This window comes from Crassostrea angulata, chromosome 10 (assembly GCF_025612915.1).
Source record: "Crassostrea angulata isolate pt1a10 chromosome 10, ASM2561291v2, whole genome shotgun sequence".
NCBI classification, from domain to species: domain Eukaryota; kingdom Metazoa; phylum Mollusca; class Bivalvia; order Ostreida; family Ostreidae; genus Magallana; species Magallana angulata.
The window spans coordinates 56185951-56197342 of record NC_069120.1 but is presented as its reverse complement, the minus strand read 5'-3'; the positions used below and the strand labels follow the sequence as shown (position 1 = coordinate 56197342).

The window sequence follows — 11392 nt, the reverse complement described above, 5'->3', positions numbered from 1 at the left end:
TAGTAAACATTAATACATGCACTTGGTATTTATTTCCTTTGGTTTATTTGTTTGCTTTCTAATCATTACAGCATGATCTCTTATCTGTGCTAGCGCTATTTCTATCCGACATTGAGTGTAAAATGAACATTACGCAATAATTGTCATAATACAAATGGTATTAGATATTTTTTACATAATAGCCCAATAAAAAGGCAAAAAATGTTTTACTTAAAAGCAAATGAATTTTATATAAAACGCCGTTTAACGTTTCAAGCACCCTCTCAATCGAGAAGAATGGGGTGCAAGCCTCCGCCTATCCTAGTGAGCTAAGTTGACACATTAGGGTATAGGTGAATAAATTTAACTGCTTGACAATATTTAATACAGTAAAACTTTTTTGGTGAAACCCACGAATTTGGCCCATTATGGGTCTAGACTTCATTTTGAAAAATCAATAATAAAATTCATTAAAAACTTATTCTTTAAATAAAAGTACTTTTATGGTGGAAACTGGACCCATTCATATCTAAATTTTTGCAATTTAGAACAGTGAATGAACCAAGATTTTGGCATAAAACGCTGTGCAGCTTTATTTGGAAATCTATAACTGTCGTGTTTGTAGAACGAAAGCACAATATTGGCTTTCATCCTGAAATTTATACTAAAAACAATGCATACAAACCAAAAATTAATATTCAAACTTCAATTGAAATTCTTTCGTCTCCATTGCTTCAAGTGGGGGATATACAACGCCTTGTACGCCCCTGTTCTTTAATACGTATCACATTCTATCGCACCACTTTAAAATACGCATATAATATCGTACCTTATTATATGATACAATATTGTATCACATTATACATTACAATGATATGTCTTGATACGGAACTGCATCATATAATATATTATTTTGTAATACTCATATACTTATATTTGCTAATATGCGTACATAAATGAATATATAGAATAGCGAAACGTTTAATTCTGTGTGAACATTTTAATGATTTCACAATGATTACCGCACATGCTTATCACATGCTTATCACTTGACAGTTGCATTATTGTAAACATTAAAACACGATTATTTTAATAATTCTCAAGGGTTTACCTATTTCAAATGTAAATATAAGTTAAAATCAGCATTATTATAATTTCATGTTAAATACTAAAATCTGATTGGTTTAGACGCAGTTGGTAATCCGTTCAATTACCCTGAGCGTTAGCAACACACTTGGCAACGGGTAACCCAACGAATTGCTACATGCGCGTAAATTATGCGCATATACCGATTGCCATAGAATTCACTTCATTTCTATTTAAAAGGAGTAAAATTTTCTTTAAAATTAAGACATTCATTATAATAAAATAAATAGCGCCCATTTGGGAGGGTAACTGTTGACACCCCTCGAAAACCATTGTTTACCCCCGCTTCGCGTCGGTTGACAATGGTTTTCTCGGGCACTTATTATATAACGTTAAATAAAATGTTCACCGGGATATGAACTCAGTTGGTACGTAATCAAGTCTTCCGAGAAGCCCTTTGGGCTTCACAGGATATGATCACGTGACAAACCAGGTCCGATAAAAATTTTCAATTGCTGTTTATTTCTTAAATATTATATTATTTTACAATACTACGTTATATTATTCAAAATTGTATCATATAACACAATACTGTATCATATCATCCAATACAATAATATAGGAATCATTTAATATAACAACAAACTCATCTTTCAAACACGTTTGATTGAGGTACTTAGGACAATTGTTTTAGCATCCTTGATAATGAAGAGATCATTCTCTGTTTCTGAAGCAAGCCGTATGTATCAAATTCAAAGTTATATGATCCATATAAGTTTGTCAGGACAGCTGTTCTCCAGATATCAAACCTACATTCGACTACTCAAAAAATCTACACGTGCTCCATTATAATAACCTCCGGAATCCGGAAAATATGGTTCAGATTTAGCATCCATACATGTTGAGTGCATTGGTATCAAAACCTGCATCATTTATACAAATTTGATAAACACTAAACCAAAAACTAAGATGTGTCCATCAAAGGGCATCTGCTCCAAAAAAAATTAACCAACTCCAAAAACCTTAAATGTATCATCATTCAGCATCTGAAACCTATGGCTCAGATTAAGCATTTGATCCTGTCAACTGCATATCTATCATCAGACACACCTGTCATGCAAGTATGGTGGAGTTAGGACCAGTAGTAAGTAAGATATAGTCATCAAATGGCACCTGCTCCAAAATCTTTGCTCTGCTCTTAACATTTTTAAAGCCAACATCCAGAATTCAAGTTCCAGATTCAGCATCCAAGTCTTAAAAGTTCATTAGTTTGTCCAGATGCACCATCCATGCAAGTTTGATGAAGGTAAGTTAATTAATAATTTAGATACAAGACCTGCACCACAAACTTTTACCACGTCCAGACGCCAACGGTATAACATAAGCTCCAGTCAACCTCGTGTCAGTGAGCTAAAAAAGTTTTGATTAAATGTCAATTGCCACTTGCCCCAATGGGATTTACATAAATCATTTGCAATGTTATGATATGCATGTGACATGATTAAGTACGATAATTAAAACGTTACTGTAGTGACGTCTATGATCAATACAGTATAATGAAAATTACAGCTTATAGTTTCGTTTAACATCTTTAATCTTCTCATGAAATACAGGACATTTTCATTTCCGCATCTTCAGCCTCTTTGCACACAGATAGCAACAGACTTGATGGCTCATGCCATCGTGAATGATGCTGCCTGTTTTAGCTCTTCTCAAACACAGGCCATTTGGACCTTTCTACATGGCAAATTGCTGCGGTAGGTAAGCAGAGAATGTCGCAACTTGGTGTTCTAGACAAGTGGTTTACGAGGGCATGGTGCCCTGGCTGTACGGACACACAATTGAGTAAAAGTTGTCCTTAAACTTCTTGGTAGAGTTCATGTCTTGAGTGTGACAACTTCAACATCTTAGCAGAATTCGATGGAGAATGCATCTTCCATTTTCGTTCGCCAGACTGGACGAATCTTCAAGCAGAAGATACAGTGGCGTTGAAGGGGTTTGTTCTTTATACCTCATTCACATTCCAAGTGGAACTGAAATAAAACAAAAATGTTAGATATTCACTTGTTTGTTATATTAGGTTGAATCACTGGCATGGGATACCTCCATATTGTGACATAAAACGCTTAAATTAAGTAAAATATATACATATATATATATATTTCGCAGGTTTCTAATTTAAAGAAAGTGACTAATTCCCTGCAAAGGGTTGACCTTCTGTACCGCAAGCATGTTACACCATCACATGTCAGAAACTTACTGGTGTAAAGTTGACAATGTTCAATCCACCTACTTTTCATGTTATTTTACCTCCCATCTGTAACTTGCAATTTTACTGTGTAAAGTCAACACAACAGTCATAGCCGCAGGTTTTCGCATTTTACTTCTGATTCTCATGTACCTAACATATGGGGCCTACATATTGCATATCAATTTCAACAAGTGACACCCCTCTAACTAATGATAATCATTAAAAATCATTTCATGAATTTTAGCAACACTCATAAGCCTTCAAGTACAGCAACTTTCAATTTTACAAAAATATTGACGGGTACTTTATCCGAAACTGTCCCTTGCTTCCTTTAACTTACACTAACATTCTCTGAAAAGTCATCTTGTCTTAAAATTAAAAAGCTTATCCTGTTCTGAGAAAAGGTACACCATATTTTGCCAATTCCATTGAGGTTTAAGAAAAATATGGCCATTTAAGTGAACCCACCATTTCCACTTTCCTCTATTTAACAGAGATTCATAGGGCTCCCCATAAATAAAGCATCTTTATCTAATCTTTTAGAGGTCAATTGTTGTTCAACCTCCTTAAAAAAGAAACCTTATTTAATACTACAAACATCTACTTGATATTATCATGATAAAAGCATCACATCACTTAAAAATACCATTACATGTATACCCTCCCCCTATCTTTTGATTTTCACAAGAAGCATTAGTTTGAACACTTTTACCTAATTTTCTGAAACTTGTGGCAATTTCCTTGAGTCATTTTCACACATAATAGAAAACAACCATCACTGATATTTAAAATTGATCTCTTTTGGAAAATGGATGATTTGTAGCATTTTTATTCACTAAAAGACATGTCGCCCTACATGTGATTTCTTGTTTTCATGAAAAACTAAGCCTATAATCATATTTAGTGAATATCTTATATATTCTGGTTTCTCCTTTTAACTTTGCTAAATTAGTAAGACCTACGAGTGTGACATGTGTGTTTAATTAAAATGAAATTCAAACACACCCGGGTAACTGGGGACGGATGAGAATTCCATGAAAAATGTTCAAATTTTTCTACATTTTTGATGCATATATACAATGAAACGGTACAAATATGTTGTTTTTTGTTCATTTCAAGAGTAATTATCATACAGATGTTATTTCAAGGTCAAATGTACATTTACATATCCTACATGTAATGGTAATGGAGTCAACTGGAAAGAGGGGGTGGCTTTTTCAATTCTGTATAAATACATCTAAAATATCATTTATGGATAGGAAGGAGCAAAAACTTGATTTTTTTGACATATTGTATAATTTGATAACTGCATCTGTCTACATGTAAAGTTCAGTTGAAATAAAAATATGCTGTTTTAAAAAAATTCGGTCATATAAGTCAGGTGGCTTAATGTTATTTCATAAAATCAGACAGCGAAATGGCTGCAAATTCATAAATTTAATGATTCAATTGATCAAAACTGTTTTAAAGTATTTATTCTTATCTCATTAATTAACTGAAGCCTATTAATCGCACCAGGGTATGAAATACCTACTCTCTAATCCAATTTACTCTAGTGGTGGTCATTCTACACATTTAAGAGGGAGTTACTCCCCTTGAATATTTTTGCTAATAAATCATGTAATGACATCTACAGCCAAAAAATCATCCATTTTCACAAAATATATTACTTATGGTACAAAATCCACTCAAAATTACACTGAAATGAAAAATCTGAAAATACCATGTTGTCTTGAAGGTGGCACAGGACAGTTTTTTTTATACAATTCATTGTAGCCAGGGGATGCGTGTCTTCGGAACTCTGTAACTAGAATTTCCTCAGTTCCCATTCAGGTCAAATACCTTTAATTCACTCTTTATAAGGCCAATCACCAATTTCTGAAGAAAATTACTAGTCAAAACCTGTAAAATTCTCTACATATTGGTTTTTATTAGATTTTAACCCTTTCATATTTTGCTAATTTTTCAGCTTTTTAGACCTCCCCCAACTAATTCCCTGCAAAGGGTTGACATTCCGTACCGCGTGCATGTTGCACCATCACATGTCAGAAACTTACCGGTGTAAAGTTGACAATGTCCAATCCATCTACTTTTCGTGTTATTTTACCTCCCATCTGTAACTTGCAATTTCACTGTGTAAAGTCAACACAACAGTCATAGCCGCAGGTTTTGCATTTTACTTCTGATTCTCATGTACCTAACATATGGGGCCTACATATTGCATATCAATTTCAACAAGAGACACCCCTCTAACTAATGAAAATCATTAAAAATCATTTCATGAATTTTAGCAACACTCATAAGCCTTCAAGTACAGCAACTTTCAATTTTACAAAAATATTGACGGTTACTTTATCCGAAACTATCCCTTGCTACCTTAGGATGCTTCCGCACAAATTTTCCTGACTGGTTAGTTTCTGAGAGGTAGATTTTTAAGGATTTACTCAATATATTCCTATGAAAAAATTCGACCCACCATTGTGGCCCCACCCTATCTTTAAAAGGTCATGATTTTCACAATCTATACTACCTTAGTATGCTTCCACACAAGTTTTAGCTTTCCTGGCGAATTGGTTCTTGAGAAGAAGATTTTTGAAAAGTTCTTAAATTTTTTCAATAATTCCTAATTATCTCCTCTTGAAAAAAAAGGTGGTCCTTAGTTTTCACAACTTTGTATCCCCTTTGCCTAATAATGCTCTGTGCCAAGTTTCGTTGAAATTGGCCCAGTGCTTCTGGAGAAGGTGTTGAAAATATGAAAAGTTTACAAACAGACAAGCAACAGACAAAATCTGATCAGAATAGCTCACATGAGCTTTCAGCTCAAGTGAGCTAAAAATCCAGTTATACATTAGTACCCGACACAATTCATGCTTTTCACAGAAAGCAACTCAACAGCTATGCACCAGAACCTCAGGCGATTGAAACTGTCTATATAGAAGCATCATTCCAAATATTAATAAGTACACTGGGTTATTGCTTTAGTCCACTGAAAGGAACTTAACAGGTATACACCTGGTATTAATCTGTACCCTAGGCTATGTATAGCTCTATTGGGTGAAAAATATCAGCTACAAATTAGTATTTTTGGCTACTGATACTGTCACTGAGAGCAACTTAACATCAATATTAGTACCCTAGGTTATTGGTAGTAGTCTCTTGAAAGCAACACAGCAGCTGTACATTAGTATAACTTACCTCTTGATATTCGCTTTCTGGTAAGAACATAACCATTGTACCATAGTAAACTTAGCTTTTCCTATGTTCACCATGACGACCTAGCTTATTGATATGGTACACTGAGAGAAACATAATAATTGTAAAATAGTGCACTAGGCTATTGATATGATTCACAAAGAACAACATTATTTCCAAAATTTTAAAAATGCACTCTTTTCTACAGTTTTGAGGTTTCTCCCCTTTGAATAAAGATCGGTCTTTCATTTCTGCAATTTATACTTGCCTTCCCATAAGGATGGTTTGTGCCAATTTTGGTTGAAATTGGCGAAGCGGTTTTACAAAAGAAGTTCAAAATGTTAAAAGTTAAAAGACGGACAGACGGACGATGGACAAAATGTGATCAGAATAGCTCACTTGAGCTTTCAGCTCAGGTGAGCTATAAATCAAAACTGAAGTAATGAAAACAAACCACATTTTCCACAGAGATTCAAAACTGTTACAAATGAGGAAATAGAGAAATTTTTCGACTCCAGGCAAGCAAAATCAACAAAAAGAAATACAGCATGGGGATTTTTCAAGGTAAATGTGTTTGCAGCAATTTGACATTTGTATAAAAATCTTTAAGGGTCAAGATTTGTTGCAGAATTTACACAACCAAACACAAGACCCCCAAACGTTACACAATGTCAGTCTCTAAAACACAACTCACTCCTTTTAGATTGGAACATGGAGATCTATGGTTCTGTACTAATGGTGCAACATTAGACCTGCAAACAGCAAATGTGTCAACTCTTGCCAGTCATCTCTCGTGATTTTATTGTGAAGCCAGCCCCAAAGAAAAAGTTGATGATGATGTTTAGCCTTTGTACCACAAAAATACTTTGATCAATATCAAAGGAGCAATAAATCGCCATCTTGCTGACATTCAGAAAGATGTAAATATAGTCCATGACAAGGAGTTCAGAACAGCCAATGGAATCTTGGATGGTTTCTTTAAAGAGCGAACCTGACTTGATCTGTCAAAACCAACATCACACAAAGATATTATCGAGATACATGATCTGCAGAAGATTTATAAATACCTCCAAGGTGCCACATCATCACCAGTGGTTTTGCGCCATGCTGTATGGTACTTTCTGTCCATCAATTTTATTACCAGAGGTTTAGAGTTCCACCATAAGTTTAATCATAACAGCTTTGTCTTCTGCACAGATGAAACTTGCCAATATGCTGCATTACAACACAAAACATTACAAAATAATCATCAAGGTGGTGTAGATGCCGATGACAGCCATACAGACAAGATAATGTATGCAACTGATAATGAAAACTGCTGTCATGTTTATCTCTTAAAGTTACTGATGTCAAAAACAGATTCAAATGCTACAAATCTTTTCAACCAATACATATAAGAGAGAGTTCATTGTGATATTTGGTATTCAGCAAAACCCCTGCCAAAGCGCACTTTCAACAAGTCTCTCGGGGAGATTTGCTTTCCTGCTGGTGTGGAGCATAAATACACATCCCACTGTTTACGGGCCACTGCAAACACTTACCTTAATGATCAGGGATTTGAAGCACGACATATCATGTTCATGTCGAACCAAAGGAATGAGAGTTCAATGAGGTCATATAACAGATTGCTCTCCTCTAAGCAAAAAAAAAAAGCATTCTGCGATGGCGTCTGCATCTTCATCCCCTTTTACGATTGTAGCTCTTCCACCGCTGTCGACCAGGTTCTCGAACTTGCCACCACGAACCCATGAAAATCAGGCTCAACTTGAAAACTTACCGTCACCATCTGCACATGAGACCACAACTCTCATATCGTCAAATTCCACAGCCACAACATCGTCCTCCATGCCAGCAACATTGAAAACAGTTAACATGAACATGCAAAACATTAATCCAACAGCTGGGTTTTTCAATAATGCAAACTTCAGGGAGAGCACATTTCGTTTTACTCAGTTGTGCTTACTGTATTGTTACGTGTTGATAATGTTTATTCTTAATGAATAAATCATCTTGTTGGAAAATACTCATGTATTGTTATTGAATTCAAACTTTTGCGATTAAATATAGCATTTCTCAAAAAAAAAAAAATCTTTCTTCATAATATTTTTGAGCACTATATTTCCCATGTCACAACAGCTGATTTTTTGGCTCTTCCATCAATTACCAACACCTGCTAGTAAAGGCGCAAATTTTAAAACTACGACCATTAATAAAATAAAAAATAAAATCAATATAAATATAATTTGTTTGCTCGCATTGGTGTGTCATAGGACCGACAAATCCAAAAAAAAAAAGCATTCAATGCTTATATGCACGATACATAACCATTGTACCTTAGAACAGTAAGTGCTTTGAGAGCAACATAATAGTAATACATCAGAACCCTAAGCCATCGATATGGTCAACTGAGAGCAACACAACATTATTCTAAAAAACCAAACCAATTAGTAGCAACCTGTATACTGAAAGCAACTGAACAGTTGTACAATCCAGTTTTATAACAGTACTCAAGGCAAATGATGATGCAGTTGATACCAAGTTCCAATGCTATTGGTACGGTCTACTAAGAACAACAAAACAGTCATACATTCGTACCCGACACAATTCAAACTTTCCACTGAGAGCAACCCAACAACTTAGCACCTATTTACCTGGTATTATTCAGTACACTGACCTATAAATACGGTCTATTGAGTGAAATAAAACATATTAGTATTTTTTGTCTATTGATAATGTCACTGAGAGAAACTCAACATCAATAGTGGTACCTAAGGCAATTGGTAGTCTTCTGAGAGCAACACAACACCTATACATTAATATAACTTGTCTATTCATAAACCTTCTGGTAAGAACATAACCATTCCACCTTAGTACAGTAGGCTAAACATATGTTCACCTAAGAAAACCATATTATCTTATGCATGATACCCTAGCTTATTGATAAGGTCCTCTGAGAGAAACATAATAATGGTACAATAGTACACTAGGCTATTGATGTGAATCACTAAGAACAAATTCCTATCATCCAATGAGACCAACATGGCATTTCATAATAACATCTTAGGCAATGATACAGTTCACTAGGATTAACACAACAGTTTTCAATAAGTAATCTAGCCTTTTGATCAAATGTCATTGGAAGAGCTACCAATTGTACATCAGTAACTCAGGCAATTGATACCGTCTAATCAGAGCAACACGTAAGTTACACATATGTTACACAATACGATTCATACTATCCTTTGAGAGCAACATAATAGGAATACATCAGAACCCTAAGCCATCCATATGGTCAACTGAGACCAACACAACATTATTCTAAAGAACCAAACCAATTGGTAGCTAAACTAAAAGCAACTGAACAGTTGTACAATCCAGTTTCATAACAGTACTCAAGGCAAATGATGATGCAGTTGATACCAAGTATCCAATGCTATTGGTACGGTCTACTAAGAACAACAAAACAGTCATACATTCGTACCCGACACAATTCAAACTTTCCACTGAGAGCAACCCAACAACTTAGCACCTATTAACCTGGTATTATTCAGTACACTGACCTATGAATACTGTCTATTGAGTGAAATAAAACAGCTACACATTAGGATTTTTTGTCTATTGATAATGTCACTGAGAGAAACTCAACATCAATAGTGGTACCTAAGGCAATTGGTAGTCTTCTGAGAGCAACACAACATCTATACATTAATATAACTTGTCTATTCATAAACCTTCTGGTAAGAACATAACCATTGCACCTTAGTACAGTAGGCTAAACATATGTTCACCTAAGAAAACCATATTATCTTATGCATGATACCCTAGCTTATTGATAAGGTCCTCTGAGAGAAACATAATAATTGTACAATAGTACACTAGGCTATTGATGTGAATCACTAAGAACAAATTCCTATCATCCAATGAGACCAACATGGCATTTCATAATAACATCTTAGGCAATGATACAGTTCACTAGGATTAACACAACAATTTTCAATAAGTAATCTAGCCTTTTCATAAAATGTCATTGGAGGAGCTACCAATTGTACAACAGTAACTCAGTCAATTGATACCGTCTAATCAGAGAAACACGTAAGTTACACATATGTTACACAATACTATTCATACTGTCCTTTGAGAGCAACATAATAGTAATACATCAGAACCCTAAGCCATCCATATGGTCAACTGCGACCAACACAACATTATTCTAAAGAACCAAACCAATTGGTAGCTATACTAAAAGCAACTGAACAGTTGTACAATCCAGTTTCATAACAGTACTCAAGGCAAATGATGATGCAGTTGATACCAAGTATCCAATGCTATTGGTACGGTCTACTAAGAACAACAAAACAGTCATACATTCGTACCCGACACAAATCAAACTTTCCACTGAGAACAACCCAACAACTTAGCACCTATTTACCTGGTATTATTCAGTACACTGACCTATGAATACTGCCGATTGAGTGAAATAAAACAGCTACACATTAGGATTTTTTGTCTATTGATAATGTCACTGAGAGAAACTCAACATCAATAGTGGTACCTAAGGCAATTGGTAGTCTTCTGAGAGCAACACAACATCTAAACATTAATATAACTTGTCTATTCATAAACCTTCTGGTAAGAACATAACCATTCCACCTTAGTACAGTAGGCTAAACATATGTTCACCTAAGAAAACCATATTGTTATGAATGATACCCTAGCTTATTGATAAAGTCCTCTGAGAGAAACATAATAATTGTACAATAGTACACTAGGCTATTGATGTGAATCACTAAGAACAAATTCCTATCATCCAATGAGACCAACATGGCATTTCATAATAACATCTTAGGCAATGATACAGTTCACTAGGATTAACACAACAGTTTT

General features: G+C 34.8%; 1 long non-coding RNA gene across 2 annotated transcripts; it reads left to right on the top strand.

The window, feature by feature from the left end:
* The first annotated feature begins 1138 nt into the window (after positions 1 to 1138).
* LOC128164778 (uncharacterized) lies at positions 1139 to 9188 on the top strand. Of its 2 annotated transcripts, XR_008240989.1 has the most exons (4): positions 1139 to 2826; positions 2940 to 3061; positions 6977 to 7072; positions 7212 to 9188. It is a non-coding gene; the product is annotated as an uncharacterized LOC128164778 (long non-coding RNA). The 2 variants fall into 2 exon arrangements; XR_008240988.1 differs by having other exon boundaries at positions 1139 to 3061; positions 7212 to 9187.
* Positions 9189 to 11392: the final 2204 nt, after the last annotated feature.